Source organism: Sceloporus undulatus, chromosome 3 (genome assembly GCF_019175285.1).
Source record: "Sceloporus undulatus isolate JIND9_A2432 ecotype Alabama chromosome 3, SceUnd_v1.1, whole genome shotgun sequence".
Lineage (NCBI taxonomy): Eukaryota > Metazoa > Chordata > Lepidosauria > Squamata > Phrynosomatidae > Sceloporus > Sceloporus undulatus.
Window position 1 is genome coordinate 26,458,033 of NC_056524.1, and position 25,050 is coordinate 26,483,082.

Below are 25,050 nucleotides of genomic sequence, written 5' to 3' on the forward strand. Positions count from 1 at the left end.
TCCCAATTTACCCTCTGTTGTCCCACTTTTTCAACTGCCTTTAAAATGTCCCAGGTTCTCTCCTTCCACTTTTCCCCTTTGTACGCTTAGCTCAGTTGCTGCAAACTGAACAACAGTAGTTTGCACTCAACTCAGCAGGGAGGCAAAGATAGGAGGAGGAAGAATCTTGTCCTTTTTGAACAATATTCAGGGCATGTTTTACCCCACCCAGAGGTGTCCCCTTCACTCAAGGTGACACCTGAAGTTAAGAAAATGTTAAATATAGGCAAAAGGCAAAGCAATTCACAGACATACATAGAGACAGACAGACAGACAGACAGAGAGGGGGGGGGCAGGGGGTGAAAGTCTCCACTTTGAACGCTCCACGTGGCCACCTTCATCACTGTGCTGCTGCTCAATCCCAGTCATCCACTTTACCTAGACTTTTCTTCACATAGGAGGGTGAGAAAATACATGTGTGTGTTTTAATTTATAGTCCTTTAAGATTTACTTTGAGAAACAGCTTGCACTGCATATAGACTGTTCAGTTGGTTTCTACTGCTTTTTCTGAATTTTAAAGAAATAAAGAAATAATTGTGTTTGCTGCAAAATCAGCTTGTTCTCAATCTTCTTTCTTTCTTTTGACCTCATTCTCACTTAGGACTTTATCACACTGCCTCCAGTGCCTGAATTGCCTCTTCCAAATTTGAGTCAAATTCAGAAGTAAGGCTAATTTTATTGCATTGACTTTCCCCTAAAACAGCTTCCTGTTGCTTCCGATGTTGAATTCGGGCCTCGTAAGTCACTTCGGCAGCCATTTTTTCCAATTCCAAAGCTTCCAATTTGGAAAAAATTACTACCAAAGTGACTTACGGGGCCCAAATTCAACACTGGAGGCAACGGGAAGCTGTTTTGAGGGGAAAACCCATGTGATAAAATCAGCCTAACTTCAGAATTAGGCTCAAATTCAGAAGAGGTAAGTCGGGCACCAGAGGCGGTGCAATAGAGTCCTTGGACTCACTCTAGTTAATTGTCCATTTCTAAAACCTTAGCCTGAAAGGTTAATGTCTGAAGGTGCCTTTCCCCCAAACAAGTAAGCCCAGTGCACCACATTTAATAGAAGACCCACTGAATCAATGGCAACGTGTTAAATCAGTACTTAAACAGGTTCTATTGATTCAGTTAGTCTTCTCTAATTTGGGTTAAGAACTAGATTTGAGCCTAGAGGCTGAGGTCAAAGGGTTAAGAAAGGGATCTGAAGGCATAAAGTATGGCGGGATACACACTGCCATATAGTACGTATTGTATACGTACTAGGGTTAGGAAGGGGCGGTGCTTCCGCACCCCCCTAACCCTAGTACGTATACAATACGTACAAGATGGTGCCGGCCCTTCTACATGGCCGGCGCCATCTTTACGTACTGGACGCATAGCGTCCAGACGTGTCGCGGCGCTAATGACGTAGCGAATGCGCCCTTGGCGCTTCGCTACATCATCCATGCGCCGCAGAAAGAAGCTCCGAAATGGAGCTTCTTTTTTGCTCCACGCGGGAGCCGTGCGGTTTGGATGCTGCGGCTCCCTCGCGGAGCAAATGGAGCCGGCGGGGGAACGCCGCAAAGCGGCGGTTTGTATCCCGCCTAAAAGAGGCAAACCTTCTAAACTCACAGAAAGAGTTCCAGCTATAAGGCAGCAAATCACCGTTTTTTTCTTCAGGGCATTGACAGATCTGAAGTTACAGTAAAGTTACCCACGGATTTTATTTGATGAGCATTTTAAAGCTAGCCAACATACAGTAGTTCCTACTTATACTTAAATCAGAAGGAAGTTATCATTTGGATATTGCTTTTCTCTGAATGATGCAATGCAGGTCTTTGATCCAGTGATTTTCTCTGTTCCAGAACTATATCTAAATACATAGAAAGACCTATCTTTTCAGGTTAAAATACATACAAAAATGTATATTTTACGATGAAAAGCAGACAGAGAGAAGCATTGTAGAGCAAAATGCATGTTGAAGAGCATTTTGAAGGCAAAACACAATAAAATAACATGAATGACGTTTAAAAAAAAGATTGCGAAGTGAAATGGGATGGAATGGACTTGTGAATAAACAGAGATTGGAAAAAATATTTTTTGGCGTACAGTTCACCAGCTGTACCACATCCAGCACCACCCTAACAATGCTGAATGAGATTCCGGGGTTTGAAATAAAAAGTAATTTTTTAAAAGTTATGTAAATGACCACATACAAAAGCTGCTGGAAACAGACAAATCCAGCAATCCCTAATTCATACCCTAACTGTCCTGATTTCACAGGGACAGTCCAAGTTAATCCTTTGCATCGGACTTTTTGAACTGCTTTAAAGATGTCCTCTCTCTTACTCTACCTTTCCCTCTTTGATCTCATCTTACTTTAATTGGTGCACATTGATTTCAAAACACAAAAGGATTTTGTGTTTCATTAATTCAACAGGAAGGAGAGAAGAGGAGGGGGCAGAATTTTATCCTTCCCAGTAGGCACAAGCCAAAGCAAACTGCTGCATCCCATTACAGCTTGTGAGTTCCTTATTCATAACTTTTTGCCATCCTAATCACACTCTGATGTCTCTTAGTTGCACCTGTTCCAGTTTTCATCTGTGAACTGTTGGAAAGCATGCTAGTTTCAGTAGCAGTTCAAACCACAGTGCTACTAGAAAATGTAATTCAGTTTTTGTCCCTCCCACCTTAATTTCCCTTAATTTCTCTTTCAGTTCTCTGAATTTCCTTTTGTTTGGGTTCTTCTTTGTGGCATTCAATGAAAGTGTCGGCAAAATTTCTTTCAAGCTCCTTGATATTGCTCTTATATGCTATAATTTTCCCCCTATTTGGTTTACCATGTTATCTAGTGTTCCCCAAATCCCTGTTTGATTGCCCCGAGCCAAAATTGCTATTTACATTAGAAGAAGCCTTTGTTTAAAAAAAGGTGGGAGAAGAAAGAAGAAAATCGAAACCACTAGATACAATAATAGCCTATCACTTTTATCTGAAGAAGAAATCCCTCAGTGAGGAGAACATACAGAGCAGCAGTTTAAATTCTCAGCTGTATTTCAACAGTAAAATTACATTGTGCAAACAGAGTACAACATTGCCATGAACAATATTTGGATTTGGATGTTAGGTATGATACATTGGGGAAGGCATTCACTCTGCTTCTTCTTAAGCCAGAGGTCTCCCAAGATTTTACTAAAATTTCTTTCTACCCCTTTGTAACACACCAAATCTGCTGCCTGAAACAGCTACTTCATGCTAAATAATGGTATGGTTGGCACTGCCTAAAGGCAATAGGCCAATAGCCTTTTCCTGCTATTGCACCTCAGTAACCCATATCCCCTGGCATTTGCTTACTCTGAACTTGATTGGTACCTCTGACCATTGTGGTGAGCAGATCATAACTTAGTAAAGTTGCTTTGTTGAATATAATTCCCACAACACCCTAACAGCAGGGCTGGTTTTTAAGATAGAGAAGGTTCACATTTGGCAGACAAGTCATTATTAGTTTTTTGTGGGTCTTTCAGGCTATGTGGCCATGTTCTAGAAGAGTTTCTTCCTGACGTTTTGCCAGCATCTGTGGCTGGCATCTTCGGAGAATGCTTGCCTGGAAAAAGTTGGGTATATATATGCTGTGTGAGCCTGGGAATGCAGGAGTGATTTGCATGTGTATTGTTCTGTGTTGATGGCTGGCCTCAGTACACATGCAAATCGCTCCTGCATTCCCAGGCTCACACAGTATGTGTGTGTGTGTGTGTGTACACGCGTGTGCGCGCGCGCACACACACACACACACACCACACACAATTTTCTAGGCAAGGTCGCTGAAGATGCCAGCCACAGATGCTGGCGAAACGTCAGGAAGAAACTCTTCTAGAACATGGACACATATCCCAAAAAACCCAACAAAAAACTATGGATGCCAGCCATGAAAACCTTCAACTTCACAAGTAATTATATTTGTCTAACTGCAGGGGAGCAAATTACTTTTCCATGTGTTATCAATGAAATATGCTTAAATATGAAGACGTACAAACACACTGTGTTTTGCAACCAGCTCTTATTATCCCTGGGAAGGTTCAACCCCTTTCCCTGGAGTATGGGGCTTCAGTGGCTACACTGGGCAGCCGCTGAGGCCCCGATCGCCGCTATCAGGCTGCGGGGAAGCGGCAAAAGCCGCTTCCCCGCAGCCTGAAAAGGGTGTCCTTGGGGCTTCAAGCCCTCAAGGACACCCACGGGGCGGGGAGGGGAGAAGGGGCCGCTTGGCCCCTTTCTCCCTTGCTTCGCTGGGCACAGCCATCTGGAGGCTGCGCCCCAGCGAAGCAAAGCGGCGCCGCGGACCAGGAAAGAGCTCCAAAACGGAGCTCCTCCTGGTCCGCGGAAAGGCGCCCTAGGCGCCCTGCCGCGGATTGAGGACGTCACGTCCGCGCCGCCCCGTTGTAGAGGTGGGCGGCCGTGATGTCCTCAGGGCGGCGGCATATGGAAGGGCCGCCGCCGTTTAGTGGTGACGGGCACGCACTAGGGTTAGGGCGGTGCGGAAGCACCGCCCTTTTGTAACCCTAGTGCGTGCCGTCACGCACTAAAGTGCTGGTAGTGTAACCGGCCAATATTTCTTCATGTTTTGTTCTTGTTATCCAATAATTGTACACAATAATTCCTGAAGAGGCTCAACTACATACATGATTTGGTGGTCCAATGTTTTCTACATCATTTTTTGGGGGAGCTGAACGCCTCCTAGCCTAGTTTTGAGGTAGACATTTGTCCTGCTTCTTTTCTTTCCTACCTGATGTGAAGAGAAGGAGGCTTCCAAGCAGCCCTAGAGAGTAAAGAGACTGCCTTTACTTTCTCTTAGCTTAATACTGAGCCAGCTTGGCATAATGGTTTGAGTGCTGGACTATGACTCTGGAGACCAAGGTTCGGTTCCCAGCTCAGCCGTGAAACCCACTGGCTGATCTTGGGCAAGTCACATATTCTCAGCCCCAAGGGAAGGCAATGACAAACCTTTTCTGAACAATCTTGCCAATAAAACCCCAGGATAGGTTCACCGTAGGGTCACCATAAGTTGGAAATGACTTGAAGGCACACAACAACAACAAAGCTTGGTACTATATGTTGGCCATATAACAAAATATAATAACTTCCAAAATCCACAAAACAGTGATACATTTATTGTTCTAATCAAAAAGCACAAAATACATACTGTGGTTGAAATATAATGGTAGAAAAAGTGCAACGATTAATGTGTTGAATTTGCCTAATATATATACCTAATTACAATAATTTGCATAATATGCAATTTAGATGCCTGGATATGAGGAACTGGAATTCAAGCCCCTACACCACCCATCCCATTCTGCATGATCATTAGAGAGTTTCAGAGAGATACTTCTTCCCGGCCCCCCACCAAAATAAATAAATAAATGTCAAGCTCTGTAACAGCTGTGAAGCTGTTCAGAAGATGCAAAATCCTAGATCTCTCTTAACAAGCTTCTCTTAATGTATTTTTCAAGCACACCTATAAACTCTCCTTATGCTGATAATAGACATGGGAACCTCCAGCATATGACAGGGCTGGACTCTCAGCATGCCACAGAACTATAATTTTCCCCATGACAACAGTCAACTAATTCCTTCAGTATAGCATGATGGACATGGATGAGGTGTTAGCAAACATCAAAGGAATAACTTTTGCGAACAAAAGTGTTCATAACAAAAGGAATGGTGTACAAGATGGACAGCCACAAAGCCTTCAGAGACTCTAGAGCAAAGTATCTCTCCGGGACATCCCTTTTTATCATCCTTGCCTTTAAAACAAGCCAGAGTTAATAATGAGTACAATCAGTTCCAGGGTTACATACTGTACTTGGAGCTTGTTGATGAGAGGAGATGTTGGCAGGTCCCTCAGAGATTTCAGATCTCGTCTGATGAGATGAAAGGCAATATTTTCAATAAAGATGGGTGGGGGCTGACTCTTTCATCACTGAATTCAAACATGTTGGTGGAATTAAAGCTTTGCTGCAGGGTGGTAAATCAAAGAAAGGGTTATGTAGCCGGAATAGCCTTTTGGTCATAGTTCCATTACTGGCAAAGCTATAGGAGAGAAAGGAACTAAAGATAAATCTGAATACTCCCCACCATGGTGGAGAAAAGCATCACTTTCCAAAGAATAGTGACCTATGCTACCTTCTTTGTGATCTCTGACTCCTATATCTCCCCATGCTTATGAATAATATGGGACCATGAGATAAGCAATCCAAGCCAGTCAAGAGGAACCTCTTCATGGAGGATAAATGTATATTTGTCCACCCGTCATGATGGACATATGCAATTTTCCAGTTCAGAGGCAGCATGGCACAGAATACCAGTTGGTAACAGAGAACTTTCTCTTTTTTTTTTCTTTTTTTAATTTAATTTTTTATAGGATTTCCATAAACAAATATCTTCTTACATTCTATTACATAGTATTATATTTTAACACATTATTTTATATACCCCTCAGTGCTCCCCTTCCCTGGAGCCATTTCCATCCTTATATTCCATCCAAAATTTCAGTTCGTCTTCTGGAGGTAATCTTCCATCATCTTTTCTCAATACTTTCTCAACAAATTCTTTCCAAATCCCCTCAAAGTCATTTCTTTTCCATAATCCTTTTTTTACTTTCAGTTTACATGTCAACTTATCAGTAATAGCTAATTTTCAAACTTCTTTGTACCAATCCTCCACTTCTACATCTATTTTCGTTTTCCAAAACCTTGCTGTTATCAATCTTGCTGCTGTAAGCAAATTTGTTATCAAATCTTTTCTTCTTTTTTTCATTTCTCTGAGTTATATAACGATAACAAAACAATACTCGGTCTTCTATCTATTTTTATATTCATAACATTTTCTATTTCTAATAACACTTTCCGCCCAAAATTTTGTTCATATTTACATTGCCACCACATATGGATATATGACCCGACTTCTTGACAGCCTCTCCAACAATTTTTTGAATTATTCTTATTAATATTGTGTAATCTCACTGGAGTCAGGTACCATTTCCAAATCAACTTATAATAATTTTCTTTGATCCGAACCGATAAATTTTTCAAGTGTCTTTGTTCCCAAATTCTATCCCATTCCTTATCATTTATTTTACATCCTAATTCTTCTTCCCATAGTCCCTTTAAAGTATTTCCTTTTATTTTTCCACCTTTATTCTCTATCAACATTTTATAAATTTTACTAGTAGTTCCTTTTATATTCTCTTTTTCTTCCATTTCTCTTCCTTTCTGAACTATTTGTTCAAACTGTGTATACTTTTTCTTTTCTACATTCCTTTTCCTCCAATTTTTGATCCATAGTTGTATTTGCATATAGTGAAACCATGAAATTTTTATTCCCATAAGTTTTTCTTTTATATTTCCTTTCTCTGTTCTTACATCTATCCAATCTTCTATTCTGTCTATTTTCCTTTCCTTTAACTCCTTATCTAACAATCCTTTCAAATTCTTTTGGAATTTCTTTTCCATTATTATCGGTGTTATTATTGAATCTTCATTCATTAATTCTTTTTTATGTTTATACCATATTTCTATTATATTTTTCATAAGTGGGTTTCCCATAATTTTTATTTCTTTCCTAGTAAAGTTCTTAAAAAGTAACGGAGAATTTTCACCAACCTATTGTTATATTGTTTTAATGTATTTTAAGCATTTTAATATTTTTAAACTTGATTCTAGCATTGAATTTATTTTAATTATTGTAGAAATTTAATTCTATTTTAATATAATATTTTTGTATGTTTTTAACTTTATGGTGTTTTTTTAATGTTGTAAGTCGTTCTGAGTCCCAGCCTTGGGAGAAGAGTGGGATATAAATAAATATAATATATATATAATAAATAAATAGAACCATTACCCTAAACACATCTAACTTCATCTAATGTTAGAAGCAGAGAAGGCTTTGTTAATATTTGGATGGGAGACCATTGGGCAATACTGTACCAGGTGTCTCCAGTTAGGCTAGAAAAGAATTCTGTCATAGCTCCATCCTATGGGGTCCTGGGATTTGTAATTTGTTGTAGCACCAGAACTCTCTGACAGAGAAGGCTAAATATCTCACACAACTACAAATCCCAGAATTCCATAGCACTTAGCCATGGCAGTTAAAGCTGCATTAATTTTGCAAACTGCATTAATTTTGCGGTGTTGATGCAGCCTCCCCCCCCACACACACACACACACACTGCAGTGTGAGAGTATAACATAGAGATGACATCCCTACACTAGAACAATCACTATATTTCAGAAAAGTTCCTATGCAAGGCTGAATGTTGAGTTAATACAAAAGCTGCCAAGTAAGATAATGTGCTGAAGGGAGCATTTGGGAAACAGAAAGTGTTACTCATCTTATATAGCCTACAAATTCATCAGCATTTGGATGATTAGAATACTAAATATAGTGCTGAGGATCTATATAGTGTTATAAACATTGGTTGCTGTGTGTTGCCAAACTCATTCCACATTAGAGTGCTGATGTGAGCAGGATAAAACCGGGTAGAAGTCAATTAAGTGACCTTCATCTTAGCCCGTGTTTGGTACATGCTTTATTGGAGTGAAAGCAAGACTTTATGATGTGCTGAGCCATAACTTTGCATTAACTTCCTGCATGAAATGGATATGCTAGATCCCATCCTCAGTCTATTACAATATGCTATCTATTACAGATGACAAGCTGGTGGATTTACTGTGCTAACTGACCACGAATTGGCACTAAAAGGAAATTTCACTGCATCTGGAGTTTTTCATCCTTCCTCCATTCAAATGTTGATAGAAGCTGACATTGGAGTGGTTAAGTGGTTGGCTCAATCAATGGAAGTCTTAATCACAACTTTAAATTCGTCTTCCATTTAACTGGTGGCAATATTGACAAGCAAAGACACCATCCTTCAGGAGGGGTCTTAAACAAGCTCCTACTATATGGCTCTTTTCGAGATGCTATAGCACACATCCTGGAAATATACTGGGACTCCAGGACTTCAGTATTCCCCACTCAGCTGTCCATGCTGACTATGGACTTCCTAAAGTTGTAGTCCAAAAACTAACTTTGCTAAGCTTTGCTGCAACATAAATTTAAGACATGGGTAGGAAACACCTATCCCTATCAATATTGGTGGACTGAAACTCTTATCAGACCAACCAAATATAGCTGATGGTAAAAGATCATGGGAGTTGCAGACCAACAGGTTCTTGATGGCCACAGTTGCCCAGGATTAGGGTGAAGGGGAAAGAGAAGAACTGGATTCAAGTTGGTTTTCACTTATATTGTGAACCATCTTGGGTCCTGTATTGGGAGACAGGCACAATATAAGTTAATTAAATAATACAATGTAATAAATGTCAATGTTCAGAATCTCATAACCATCATGGCCACTGGCACATATTAGCATAAAAGCTGCATATTTGAAGGAGGTGAAGGAAGCCTGAAAATGGGATACACAGAAAGAATGTGGTGAGAATACAGAGGGGATCTGGAGTAAAGCAACAACGGCAGGACACAGAGTTTTTCACATCTCTCATTTCAAATAGAAAACTGTTCTCAAACAGCCCCTTCAAATAAAAGCTTTCAAGGGCTTTTGGTGGCAGACCTTTACTCACCTACAGACAGCCTCCAAACCTCAAACAGGTACTCACCCACAGGAAGACACATGACATAGACTGGGACACAGGTACTAAGCATTGCCACAAATCAAGATGCCAATTCTGCCCACACATTTATCCAGGAAATGTCATCACAAGACCTAATAGCATCACCCACAGTATTAGGGGGACCTTCACGTGCTCACCTTCCAATGTGATTATGCTATGCTATGTCACCAGTGCCCATCAGCACTCTACATTGGCAAATAGGCCAGTTTCTGTGACAGGGGATAAATTGACATGAATCAGACATTAGGAATGGGAATACACAAAAAAAACGGTGGCAGAACATTTCAATCTCTCTGGGCATTCCATCTCAGACCTCAGAACAAAAGAACTACAAAGGTAGGTTGGAAACAGAAACAGCAGAATTGGAATTCATCCATAAACTACAGCCCATCAGCAATGGATTGAACAGGGGCAATGGCTTTCTGACTATCTGACACCATCCACAGGTGGGCATCCTACACTCTCTATTCATCTACAGCAGGGACGTAGCCATGGGTCCGGACCCCCCCCCCCTTCCATCAGATACAATGAATGGTGTGCACTGCTGCACCTCCATGCCCAAGCCCCATTATAATGGTGGCACATAGCCTGGACCTCCCCCCTTCCCAAAATCTTGGCTACGTCCCTGCCTACAGTCTAGGTTTGCCATAGGGTCACCATAAGTCACCATAAAAATGATTTGAAAGAACACAACACACACACACACAAACAAGAGCATCTAAAGTGCACTGATACCCAAAAGAAGGTGGGGGAGTGGGGAGTCCCCACCAAGTGTATTAGCTTCTCTTTAAATGTCGGGAAATTGCTTAACTGAAAAAAGTTTGTGAGAGGCTTGGTAACTTGAGGACCATTTCCACCTATTTATCTCAGTACTAATTGAGGAGGACTCCAATTCTGTGTGAATAAGAGGCTTTTTATTTGAAATATGGAAGAGTGTAATCAAACACACAGTACTAATTCAAACCGCCATGCTATTCAAAGCTAACTGAAATAGGGGTATGGAAACAGGACAGGGAAGTTTTAGGGATGCAGAGTGGGTGATATTTACCTGTCTTGGAAAGAAGACCACAGAAAGCAGGACGTAGCTCAGATGGAGTAAGAGGGCAACACAGCAAGTGCTTTGTATGCACTGAGTGCAGACTGGGAGTGTGAGGAGGCTAGGTTTGGGACTGATATTTATATCTGAGAGCTTAGCCTCAAGGGGTGTTAGGTGGTATGTTGCAATGTAACAAAGACCTGGTGGTCTTCTCGGGGAATCAATGGACTTCTGGAACAACTGATGGCTTTAACTTTGGTGTAACAAAAACAGTTATTCGATTTAGTATAACCCCATGATAAATGGATAGAGAAGTTGGCTTGAAACAGGGCAGGGGGTAGGTAGGAAGTTCTGACTTATTTGCTTTTGCCTTTGTCTTTAGTATGAAAAGCTAGGCAGAGAGCCTTGGAGTGAGGATGGAGCGATCAGCAAACCCATTCAGCTTTTATTTTGTTATTACCTGGATCTTTCACATGTCTTTAGGTCTACAAGTCTTTCCCATGGGAAATTCTCCTGGTGTTCCAAAAGTCATTGTGACCTCTTAAGAAGGTGCCTAGCTCCAGATATAAAAATATGAAAGCCCCAAATATAATGTGGAATATGTTGGGTATCAGCACTATTTGATAAATTATATCAAGAAGCATTTCACATTTTCTGGATAAGCAGAAATAATCTCTTTTTCCCTTTCCCCTAAAGCTAGTATTTGGGTATTGGGAATAAACGTTGAACTCAAATATCCCACAAGGTCAGTGCAAACCCTCATGCAAAGAGCTATCTGGTAACAGAATGAATCTTGCATGGACAGGACAGGACATCCTGGAACCAAGTTCAAAGGTAAAGTTGTTCAGATTTCAGTGAAACAATGGAATACTTATGACCATGTCCAGTGGAATACTTAAGACCAGTGTCCAATGGAATGCTTATGACCAGTGTTCAGGAATTAATGGCATTTCTCTGTTACTTGCAATTTATAAAGCACCTAATAGATTTACTCCCAAAGAGTAAAACAACTTATCTGCCATACTTAATCAAGATAAAACTTTAGAACTAATTTCTCTTAAAGGGATCCTACCTGTGTGGATATTATTTAGCTGTCCTGATATATGATTAAAAAGTGACTTCTGGAATCAATTCCTAAGAATAAAACCCAAAATAGTACTTTTGAAAAATCAATATGAATTGGTCCCCACCCCACTAAATATTCATGCATGTTGGAAAGGTGAAGAGGTCACTGAATACAAAGTGACTTGGCTGACAAGCATACAGCTAATTATAAGTATACTGTTGGTACAGCAACATAATGGCCTGTAAGCTTTCACTTCATCCCAAACACACAAACACACACACACACACACACACACACACACCTGTGCAGCCCGGAATTGCACAACTGAAAGCAAAATAACTTTATGGATTAATTCCTCCCTCTTATTAGTATCTCCCTAAGATTCCGTTTTAACTGTCATGGCTACATCCTATGAAATCCTGGGATTTGTAGTTTGGTGAGGTCTAGAACTCTCTGGCTGAGAATTCTAAGTGAAACTAAAGATCTAAATACTCTGAAGGCAACAGAGTATGCAGGATCAGGCCTTGTTAGTATTTGGAGGGCAAGCCACCAAAGTGCTACAGGTTATATTTCAGAGGACAGCAATGATAAACCACCTCTGAGTATTCCTTGTCTAAGAAACCCCTGTGAAATTCATGAGGTTGTCATGGGTTGACAGGTGATTTGAAGGCATGTACACATCCACACACACCAACACACACGCATGTGAAAGTGGCACATATCGAATATGAGGCTAATTCACAGATCTCTTATCAGGGCCACTCAGCTCTGAATGCCTGTGTGCTGTTCTGGACATCTGAAAAATTTTGTCCTGTTTATTTTATAGAAAACAAGGCAATGCATATTGTTTCATATTGTATTATATGAAATAGGGAAGCTGATCTGTTTGGAGGGGGTAAGAGCATAGTATGTTGATTGAGTGTTTGAACTGAATTTTTTATATCAAGAAAAATACCCTGGTATCTATGACATTTAGTTAGACACATGGATTAGTTAGGGTCACATAGTTCTAGTTGATTGGAGAAGGGCTGGAGAGGGACAACAGTCAGAACAGTCAGGGGTCAGCTGAAGACAGTTGCAAATGAGTTGTGTTTGAGAAAAGTTAATTACAATAAGTATAGAAGCATATAAATAATTGGAAGAAGAGCAGATATCAAAAGCATATAAACAGTAAATAGAAGCATATACATAAATAATGCTAAGCTAACGCACTGTATTGTAACCACATGTGTTTGAACAACCATCACTGTAGAGAATTTAATTATCTTCTTCTGTTAAATAAATGGTTTTGTTTATATATACACTCCTTTTGGGGTTGCTGTGCAGATATTTGATAACTGATAAGGTCAGTCACTGAGGTGTCTTGATAGCAACAGCTTAAATAATCAGAAGAGAGTGATCCCATTGGTAATACTGGTAGGACAAGTAGAGGTAAGCCACCCCAATTGCTTTTTGTAGAGAGACGGGATATAAATAAATATTATTATTATTATTATTATTATTATTATTAGGTCCCCAGAGTCTGCATGCGTGCATGCACACATGAGCGGCACACGCACACACACACACACACCATATTCTGTTTCTGCCATTGCCATATCTTGTCGATATCTGTGCAAACTGCAGCTTGTGATATCTTTGTACAGCAGTCGAAATCTGGAATATCAGAACTCTACCGGGTCCCCTCTGGTATGTCATATAGCAGGTGGACCCTTAACCAGGCAAGGAAAGCACTTACTTGCAAACAAATATTACCATTGATCAAGGAGGTATTAGCATATTCAACATACCCCTACCCCGCTTTATATTTGGGGCTTCTGCATTTTCATATTTTCATATATGGAGCCAGTCATGTTCTTAAGTGGTCACAATGACCTTTCGAACACCAAGAGACTTTCCAATGGGAAGGACATGTAGACTCATAGACATGTGAAGGACCCAGTTAATACCAAGACAAAGGCTAAATGGATTGCTGATCACTCCTTTCTCCCTGCCAGACTCTCCACAGATCCTCTCACCCCAGAAGCCAAGGCAACACTTCCTACCCGCCACCCGCTGTGTTCCAAGCCAACTTCCCTATCCATCTATTTTGGGGTTGTCCCAAATCCAATCATTGTTTCTGTTATTCCAAAGATAAAGCCATCAGTTGTTCTGGAATCCCATTTTTTATTCCATCACGTCTTTGTTATATTGCATAATAACACCTAGCACTCCTTGAGGTTAGGATCATAAATATAAATATAAGTCCCAAGACAAACCTCCTTGCACACAGTTGGCCCCCAGTCTGTACACAAAGTTGCACACAGTTTGCATAAAGAGATTTGTCCACTCACTGTGTTTCCCTCAGGCACTGTCTGAGCCACACTTAATTTTCCATGGTATTCTCTGTCCAGAACAGATAAATATTACCTGCTCTATAACCCCAAAACTCCACTATCAAATTTCCATACCTCTATTTCAGTTGGCTCTGAATGGTGTGTCTATTTGAATTACTATTATTTGTTTGAATGCACTCTTGCATAACTTTAAGTAATAATGTTATTTTTTCACCAAATTTTGAGTCATCTGCAGTTAGTACTGGTGTAAATAGTTGAAAAAGGCCTTCAAATTACACAGCCTCTCATAAGCTTCCTTGAACTAAATAATTCCCCCAACATTTAAAAGAGACTCTGACCCCAGTTTCCCCTAAATGTTTTTTTTTTTTATATTGAGGGGTTCCCAAGATAACACGCATCAGATGCTTGTCATTAGCAAGAGGGACCACTTTATTGATTACAACAATTTTATAAGTTTTATAACTTCAGATCAGTATGAGCTCATGGGAGTCAGCCACGCATGAGCAAAAACAAGTTGACTAACAATGAATATGAATGCAACCAGTGCCCTTGTCAGCAAAAAGAATATTGGTCTGCAGACAAGAAATGTTGTACTCTAGGAACAATGAGGGTCTGTAAAAGTAGCCTCCAGGAATACAGCCAGCTAGGAAGCATTTGCAACATTCAAGTACAGTGGATTGTTTCTTTTAGCTGCCTTGTGCTTAACATGCTGCTATTGTCTTGAGAGTTATGCTAGAGAAGTTCTGGAAAAGGGGGGCAGATGCATTAAATTTGCACTGCTTTGTTTTTTTTTAATTGGTTCTGAGAGTCTGCTCTAAAAAAATTAAGGTAAACAAGCCTACTCCAGCTAGATCTCAATCCAGTTTCCAGGTTCCAAAACACACTGCAGAAATAATCCAGTTTGAGACCGCTTTAAATGCCCTGTTCAGTGTTAGGGAATCCTGAGAATTGTAGTTTATTGTGGCACCAGAGCTCTCTGATGGAGAAGGCTAGGAACTACAATTTCTGGAATTCCCTAGCATTGAGCCAGGGTAGTTAAGGTAGTTAAAGCGGTCGCAAACTGGATTATTTCTGCAGTGTGTTTGGACCTAGGTTATGAAACCAGGGTCCTGTATTCTTGCCATGGACTAGCATGGGGAAGGACCTTGTTTAAATTAGGTTCTCCCCCTCCTCTTCAGCATGAGTGATCAAAGTCTACCTCTGGGACCACTAGCCTTCCCCCAATGATGTTTCAGGAGCCCTCAAGCTTGGTTGCCCAAGGACGATATGCTTCTTCTGGAAGACTGCTTTGTTTCTGAAAACCAGAAGTTGACTTCCATCCACATCCTGTTTTGCTTGGGCGGGTTACAGATGGGCAAAAAGGGGTGTGTTCATGATGTCATGAAGGTAGAGCCTTCAGACGGCCCTTACCTGAATGCTGCCATGAACACGCCGCCCGCACGCCCCAAGCGGGAAGAAGTGGCATTAAAAAGGTGCTGCTTTTCCCCGCTTCTTTTCTATATAGTGCGCAGCTGCACTTCTCCGTCTGTAAGCTGCTGCACCGGTACGCCAGAATTGCTACGCCGCTAATTTAAGTTGCCCATTTAAAAGCTCCATGTCTGCTGCATCGCATAATGAGTCGGGGTCCTGGAACATGCGCAGTTTGCAGTCAGGCTTTAATTGCAGCGTCAGCTGCCATGCAGGTGTGGAAGCTGCAGCACAGCTGCAGCGCATTTTAAGACTTGTAACCTTAACCCTAACCCTAACCCTAACCCTAGAGCTGCATGTACTTTAAATATTTACATATGTACAAGGGAGGTGATGGGGGATGGCAGGGGGACAGCGGTGGCAGCGGCGACAGCTGTGGCTGTGCATTGCAGATTCAGCAAGAGCGCGGGGACCAAAGGAGAGGAGGCATCCATGATGCTGGTGACATTGGCAACGTGCAAGCGGACAAGGATGCCAACACCAGCTGATCACCAGCTGGCAGGAGACCACCTTTGTCCTTGGCCAGGGCGGGGGAAAAAGTTTAAAGGGGCTTGGGTGCTTTAAATGTGCACATATGCTTTCTGCCGCCAGTGCTGAGAGCCGCAGCTGTGCAGCTGCGCATCCGCCAGCCGGCAAAAGAAAAAAAAAGCCCTGTTTTTGACCGCCCGTGCGGAAGCTGCCTCTCTCTTTGCAGCGTCCTGCGAGGCGGCGGTATGGAAACTGCGGGTCAGAAACGGCCCCAGGTGAGGCGTCTTCACTGCCCCCCATGTGGAAGCCCCATACACCTGAGCCACACCCCCGGGGCGGGCAGTCTGGAGGCTCCGTATTCAGCAGAATACACCTCCAAGACATCTTCCCCTGCCCGTCCGTATCCCGCCATAGTTTTGTTTAGCATTTTTGACAGTTCATGCAGCCGCTGAAGAGTTCTGAGAGCAGAAAATTGGCCCTCAGATTCACCAAAGTTTCCCATCCCTTTTGTACAAGATCCAGTGTGGTGGAAATTCAGCCTCAGTTGTCAGACAGTCTGAGGAACAAGAAGTCACTGTGAAGCCGGTGCTCAAAATATACATCCGACAAAGGAAACATTACCTTTTATTTGTCTTGATCATCAAGGGCACATGTGGTAGAAATGGCTTTGTACAACTGAGGATCAAGAAAGTTCCCACGTATGATTATTAGCACTCTTGCTACGTAGAAAGCACTGTTCATTGTGACAACTTGAGCCATAAAGCTCAATGAGTTTTTAAACTCATGACTGATACAACTTGATCATTTTTCAAGTCCTATATACCTGAAAAACAGAAGAGGAGCTTCAGGTCTGATGATTTAAAACTCTTGCTTTTCTGCTTCTAACCTCAGCAACAGTCAAATGACACAGGTGGACCCTCCAGCAAAATAAGACAGAGAGTTCAAGAGTTGTCACTGTGAGCTCGCAAAATGTAGAATAAGGAGTGGAAAGTGGGCAGAAGAGGCAAGTCTCAAACCCACTGAAAGATAATTGCTGGCTGAATCAGGGATCTACTGTAATCCTGGTCCAAATGGAAAGAAAAAGAATGTATACAAAAATTTATATCATATTCTTAATAAAACAGGGTGGCTTTCCAGTAGTTAAAACAATATCCATAAAAAAAGTTGAGCTGGTGCTTTCCCCATTTTTCAGCTCTCTTCTAGTACTTTGTATATGTACTGTACATCCTCCTCCTTCCTGAAGGAGAAAGATTGGTGATATGCTTAAAAGAACAACTTAAGAGGTGATATGACAGCCCTGTTTAAGTATTTGAATAAATGTCATATTGTGGAGGGAGCAATCTTGTTTTCTGCTGCTCCAGAGAACAGGACCCAGAACAATGGATACAAGCTATAGGAAAAGAGATTCCACCTCAACATTAGGAGGAACTTCCTGACAGTAAAGGCTGTTCGACAGTGGAACAAACTCCCTCGAAGGGTGGTGGGGTCTCCTTCTTTGGAGGTCTTTAAACAGAGGCTGGATGGCCATCTGTCGGGGATGCTTTGATTGTGAGTTCCTGCATGGCAATGGGTTGGACTGGATAGCCTTTGTGGTCTCTTCCAACTCTATGATTCTATAATCCTATAATTCTAACTTGCCTATGACAAATACTAGCTGGAATAAAGTGTTTCAGACTGCTCTTAAGGGCTTAGTTTCCACAGCATGGAGAATATACTTCCATATATGGCCCTCTTATCTAATTATATTGCATCACTGAAACAACAAGTTTCAACCTTTCAAAACAACAAAAACATTTCCCTTCATTTCTGACTACTTACTAAAAATCATAAATGTCTTCCTATTTGGGATGTAAAATACCTAGGATTGTTTTAAAAACTGAATCTGAAACAGACCAGCACATTCACCGATGTCTCAGGTTTTGAGGGTTTAAGTTTTCCCCTCTGAATATCTCTGTGTTGAGCTATGGTGTGTATGTGCTTTCAAGATGCCAGTCAACTTATGGCGACCCCATGAATTTCAGAGGGTTTTCTTAGGCAAGGAATACTCAGATGTGGTTTTGCCAGTTCCTGCTTCTCTGAAATGTGTCCTCCAATACCTGGTATTCATTGGTGATCTCCCATCAAAGTACTAACCAGGGCTGACCTTACTTAGGTTTCAAGATCAGACAGGATCTGGTGCCTTTAGGATATTTCGACCCTTTGTTGTGTTAGTGCTGAATTAACACTGCCAACTCTTTCTACTAAGAGGCCCCACAGCTTTAATTCTTTCTTAGCAGGCAGGCATATTCATCACATTTGTCAGGTGCAATTGCTGGTGAGGAACATGGAATAATTAAGTTCATTTTTAAAGAATGTAATGAAATGCACACATTTCTTCATATTTGTATGAAAATATGAGCTGCGCTGTTCAAACCATCTTCACCTGTCTTCAAAAGCAAGTTAATATGAATCTATCAAGAAGGAAGGGAATTACTCAAAAGCTATCTTACATATCAGCTATGTGTAACAACTGAAATATAGGATGAGAAAGGAAATAGTAAAACATGTAGAACAAAACTAGAAAGCCAAGAGATTTAATGGAGCTATAAACTCTTTAGCAAAAGCTGTATGCATTCTGCTGTCACAATTTAATTATAAAAGCTGCAATTGCCATAATATATAATGAAAACATGCATAGATAAATGTAAAAATAGCCCCAAATGGACACAGCACATAATTAGAAGTTATCAGGGTGCACAGTGAAACATGACTGTAAACTTGCTCTAAAGTCCATCAGTGCAGCTCTTATTGTTATGGCTTCATCGTCTCAAGAGAGACAGCAAAGTATACTGAAAAATCAAAAGAGATCAATATCAACTTTTTATTGTGGGTCTTCAAGTATACATCATTGATCAGAAACACCCACAAACTGCCAATAAAATTCCCAAGCCAGAATCGTACAGCGCAGGAATCCAGTGTTAGATATGCCTAAGCTGCAGGGAAAACTATTTTCCTAAAAACTTTTCTTTAAAAATTATAAAACTAAAAATAGTTTTATAATTTTTAAAGAAAAGTTTGTAGAAAAAACTGGTCAGGACATCAGCTTTAAAGACTGCTACACCATGCTGGCTCTCCATTGAGGAATACCATCTGGATATCTCCCAGTTTTCCAAAACGTTTGTGAGCACTTGACTGTCTTGTCCACATTCTGTTCACAGCCAAGAGAGGTTTGATGGGTCTAATATTCTGTTCTTTAATCACATTTTCCAGAAACAGCATCACATTCTTCTTTTTACATTACACACACACACACACACACACACACACACACACATGATCCATACACACTGGATACCTTTTATATCCCCAAATGCTCATAGTGAGTAATCTCCACATTATGCAAAATGTGACTATCTGTATCAGTCAAGTAGGTGGGAATGATATCCCAAAAGATGGGGTTTTCTTTTTTTTTTTTTAAATAAATTTTATTGAGTAAAAAAAAAGACACACAAAAAAGACATAAACCACACAAAAAAAAACAGCAACTATACATTAAACACAATTAAAACACTTTACACAATACCACCCACCAACAATTATATCTAACTAACACTTAACACCTGACACACACATGACTTCCTCTGCTGAGCAACGATTACACCATAAATCTCTTTCCTAATCTACACAAACTCTTATTCACAGTTAACTATTAAATCAAGGAAACTTAATCAGACTACATCTCTACCTATCTGTTACCACCCGTCCAGTTACAGTGATACGATATATTCTTACTAAATATAACTCTATATACTTCTTTAATGTCCTATCAAGGAGTGTCTTATAAAGTTTTACATAAACTGCTTAGTAATTCTAACCTATGTAACACCTGCCCCTCCTCTTATCTATAAAATATCATAAATTATCATATATACCTCCTTATTCATTCTATAACTTCCTTATGTCCCAGTATTTAGATTTTAATCTACAATTACCATATATCTATTGGAGCTCTTTTCTTGTTTAATATAAGAGAGCCAAGGAGCCCAATCTCTCGAAACCTTGGACGTAGTATCATTCTCCATATATGATGATAGTGTATCCATTTCAAACATTTCCAACAATTTAAATTGCCATTCATCTATGGAGGGTAGTTCTTCGGATCTCCAATATTTTGCGTATAGTGTTCTGGCTGCAGCTATGGCAAAAAAAATTAGTTTACCATATGATTTTTCCATCACCGGGTCTTCTATTATATTTAATAGATACATCATCGGGTCCGCACGAATATTGAACTTAAATATTTTCTTCATTTCTCCATGGATTTGTTTCCAATACTGTTGTGCCTTCTCACATCCCCACCAACTATGCAAGTATGTACCTAAGTCCTTTTGACACTTCCAACATGTACCCCTTGTTTCCTTGTATATTTTTGAAATCTTATACGGTGTTAAGTACCATCTAAAAATTGATTTATAACAATTTTCTCTGATTTCAACATTTTTAGTGTACTTAATCCGTCTTTTCCATGTCAATTCCCATTGCTCCAGCATTATATTCCTCTTTAAGTCTCTTGCCCACCTAACCATATACTCTTTGATGGTCTCGTCTTCCAATTCGAATTTCAAAATCAGGTTATAAAATTTTGATATCATTTTTACTTTGGACCCTTCTTTAACCATCCTTTCTAACTCTGAAATGGCAGGAGCAATGCCTTGATCTTTCTGGTCTACTTTAAACCTTTCCTTTAACTGCCTATAAGAAAACCAATTTAAAGTGAAACCCTCATTACTAATTTCCTCTTCTGTTTTGAGTTTTCCTTGCACCACATCATATATGTCTTTATATCTGATCCACCTATCTTCACTGTAAACTTCCCGCTTTAAAAAAGCCTCGGCTGGCGAGGCCCACAAGGGTATCTTTGGGCACCATCTATGTCTATATCTCGACCACACTCGCAGCAGAGTTTTCCGAACAAGATGGATATTAAATTCTCTATCCACTTTAGATTTCCCATAAAATAGATATGCATGGAGACCAAACTTTAACCCAAAGTTTTCCACCGCCAAATTCCTATCATTATCCAATTTAACCCAATCAAACAGCCAGTCTAAAACAGATGCGTCAAAATACCACTTAAGATTAGGGAGGCTCAGTCCTCCGTTCTCGGTCTTATCTTGCATGACTTTCAATTTAACTCTTGGTCTTTTGCCGTGCCAAATAAACTTTGATAAATCTTTATGCCATTCCTTGAAAATTGAATCATTCGTAATTATGGGAATATTTTGAAATAAAAACATCAGCCTGGGGAGTACAGCCATCTTTATCGTTGCTATCTTACCAAGCCAGGAGACTTGTAAATGCTGCCATCTCTCCAGATCTCTTTTAATTTCTTTCCAAACCTTTATGTAATTATTTTGATATAACTCCATGTTTTTCGTTGTCAGATTTATCCCTAAATACTTGACCTGATTCTTTCTTTGAAATCCAGTTTTTTCCACCACTTTTGCCACATCTTTATCTGACATGTTCATAGTCAACATCACTGTTTTTCTCTGATTAACCCTATATCCTGAAATTTTACCATAGTCTTTGAGGATTTTCATTAGATGGTCTGCACACTCCAATATATTATTTATTGTCAACACCACATCATCTGCATAAGCCCGTAATTTATAAGAATAGTTCTTAACCCTAACCCCCCCCGATTAAAGTATCCTTCCTAATCTTATTCAAAAGTACTTCCAGAGTTAATATGAATAGTAAGGGGGCAAGAGGACAACCTTGTCTTACGCCCTTACTAATTTTAAACATTTTCGTTCTTTCCCCGTTAATAGAAATAGTCGCCTCCTGATTTTGATAAATTTTCATAATCCAATTTAAAAAAGTGTCACCTATCTCCATTTTTCTCAACACCACAAATATGAAATCCCACCTAACATTATCAAAGGCCTTCTCGGCGTCTAAAAATATCAATGCCAATTCTTTATTAACATTTTTCTCATGTATTTCTATTAAATTTAGTAAATTTCTTATATTATCTCTAATCCTTCTATTTGGTAAAAACCCGTTTTGATCCTCGTGTATCCAGTCCCTCAAAATATTTTTTAATCTCTCTGCCAAAATTGCCGCCAAAAATTTATAGTCCGAATTCAAAAGAGAAATTGGTCTAAAATTTTTTGGTTCCAATATTTCTTTGTCTTCTTTAGGAATTAAGATTATGTTCGCCTGATTCCATGTTTGCGGTGTTACTACATGGATAATTTCATTCATTGTGTCCTTCAATGGGGATCCTAATTCATTTGCAAACAATTTATAATATTCATTGGTGAAACCGTCTAATCCCGGAGATTTCCCTTTTTTGGATTTATGAATAGCCTCAAATACTTCTTGCAGCGTGATGGGGGTATTCAATAATTGTCTTTGCTCAATCGTCAATCTCTTAATATCATACCTCTCAAGAAACTCTTCCAGCTGGATCCGGTTGTCTCCTTTCTCAGTGTACAATTCCGAAAAATATCTAACCAATACTTTTTTAATTTGATTTTTTTCTGTCACTATTCTATCTCCATCCTTTATAGACACTATTGTTCTCTTACTTCTTTCTTTTTTCAGCCTATAAGCCAAGAATTTACCAGGCTTGTTGGCTCCTTCCCAATATTTCGCTTTTACAAACTTCATCTTTTTTTCCATCTCTTCCACTAACAGGATTGAGATCTGTTTCTGTAGATATTTAATTTCAGTGATCGCTTCCTTATTCTTTGTATCCCCTTTCAAGATTTTCTCCCATTTCCCTAACTCTTCCGACAGTTTATTCAACTTTTCTTTCTTACTCCTTGCCAATTCACAGGACTTTTGAATTAAACAACCCCTGATCACCGCTTTGGATGCATCCCATACTATATGCATCGGGGAACCCAAAAGATGGGGTTTTCTAAAGCCTCATCTATAACATTGGTCACTTTACACACAGTTCCATAGAGTGTGTTCTAAAGTTTTTTTTAATCACCTATGAAAACTGCATATGAAACATTTTGGGTAGCTGTGCATTCCTATTTAATATTTCAACTTTATCGTCACACCGTTTTACAATCCTATATTGCTCCCTTTTCTGTCAATTAAAGTGTTTAAAGTCCTGGGTTGCCACATCACCATCAAGGAGAAAACGGAATGGTTTTGCTATTGCTGCATAATTGTGTACAAAGCTGCAACAACAAATTTACAACGTTGACTCTTTACACTAGTCCCCCAGTGCCTCAAATAATTTTATTACCGGATCTGGCTCACTTCATAAAGGAGTCTGATTTTCTCATCTATCATTGTTGGAGAGTAGAGGAGGAGGGGGAAATCGAATCTGAAATCCTTCTGGGAGAATCTTTACTGCTTCCTGTATAAATCTTACAACTTCAGCAGCTTGAACAAGTCTAGGTCTTCCAAGGGAAATGAATTTTGATAATTCAAGGGATCAACTATATGTCTCCCAGTCAAAACGTAGAAGTACAAGCAAGGATTCAAAAAGTGGGGTGGACAAAGTGTAAAAGGGTGGCAATGAGTAGAAGAAACTATACAAAAGCCTGAAAACATAGCAACAATGTTTGTTTTTAGAAGATTGTGCTAATAAAATAAAGTAAGGGGAAATGTGGTTACTGCCCTGTAAACAAGGCCTTGGGGAGATATAAGAGGATTTTAAAATATGTCTTAGCTGAGCATTGGAGAGTACTCCAGGCAACATCCTTAGAACAGATTTTCTGTATAGCAATAAAGATTTTAGACTATCACAGTGGCCTGGGACAGGACAGGAGAAAAGGCGAAAAAGAGATGAGTCCTCGTTTCCTAGAGCTGACAGCCTGATTAAAGTAATAGGAAAATTACAATTATATTACAAGTCCAAAGAGGATTAAAAAGATGTAGGGTCTTAAGCACAGTTTGTGTTATCAACAGTACACTGTAAGACTTGTAGCCTGATGAGGTACTTTGAATTTTAATCCACTCCTGTGAGCTACAGCAACAGAACTTTCTAATGGAGAATCTAAAGTACCTACAAATTCCAGAATCCCATAGCAAGGAACCATGCCAGTTGGGACAGCTGGCAAACTGCCTTTGACTATGGTACTCAGACCTTTTTACTCTTGGGACCTCCCTTTATATCTATATGCAGCCATCGCAACCCCACCACCACCACCTTGACATAGTATATGAATAAAAATATTTTGATTATTTAGTGTGCGTTTTTTCATTCATACATTTATGTGTAGTCCTATTTTAACATTTTATAAGGAAATAACATCGTTCAAGTTACAACAGTTTTATTTAAGTAAGGGGCTCGACAGATGGGCAGCTCCATGCCGCTCCTGTTTGCCCCGCATCATTACCGCAACCACCAAATGGTGCAGCAACAATGCACTGCCGAAAAGAAGCTGCCTAGAGCGGTTTCTTTTTTGCAATGCCGGAAATGGGAAAGGGCACTGCCATGATGCCACTTCCTGCCAGTGCCATTTGGGCGTTGTGCAATGTTCATGCCATCATGGTGCCATCCATGTGGAGGGCGGCAAGCCATGATGGCGGCATCCTCGTGGACTAGGGCTGCTGAGCATCTAAATGCCCATCCTCATCTAGCCCTAGTTTGCCAGGAGGATGATGCAAAATGCTTGTCTGTACCAGACCTAAATTCCCTATTTAACTCAATGCATGAGTAAATTTTACACATTAAAAAGTTTGGGAAGAAGAGGAAGGGGGGAAATTAGAGTCTCCGAGTCTCCCGCTTTTCTTGAGCAACTCTCATGCCTCCCCAGAGGGCCTGTCCCACTTTTTGAGAATCACTGGACTATGATACAATATACCGTATATACTCAACTATAAGTTGAGAAATTTTCACCCCAAATGGCCTCCAAAATCCTGGATAGACATATACACGGGGCAATATGGTATCAACCAAGCCTCTCCCTGGTGGGGCTTCCTCCGCAAGGGGCAGCCCAGCTGGGGAGAGGCTGGGAAGGGCGATAGACC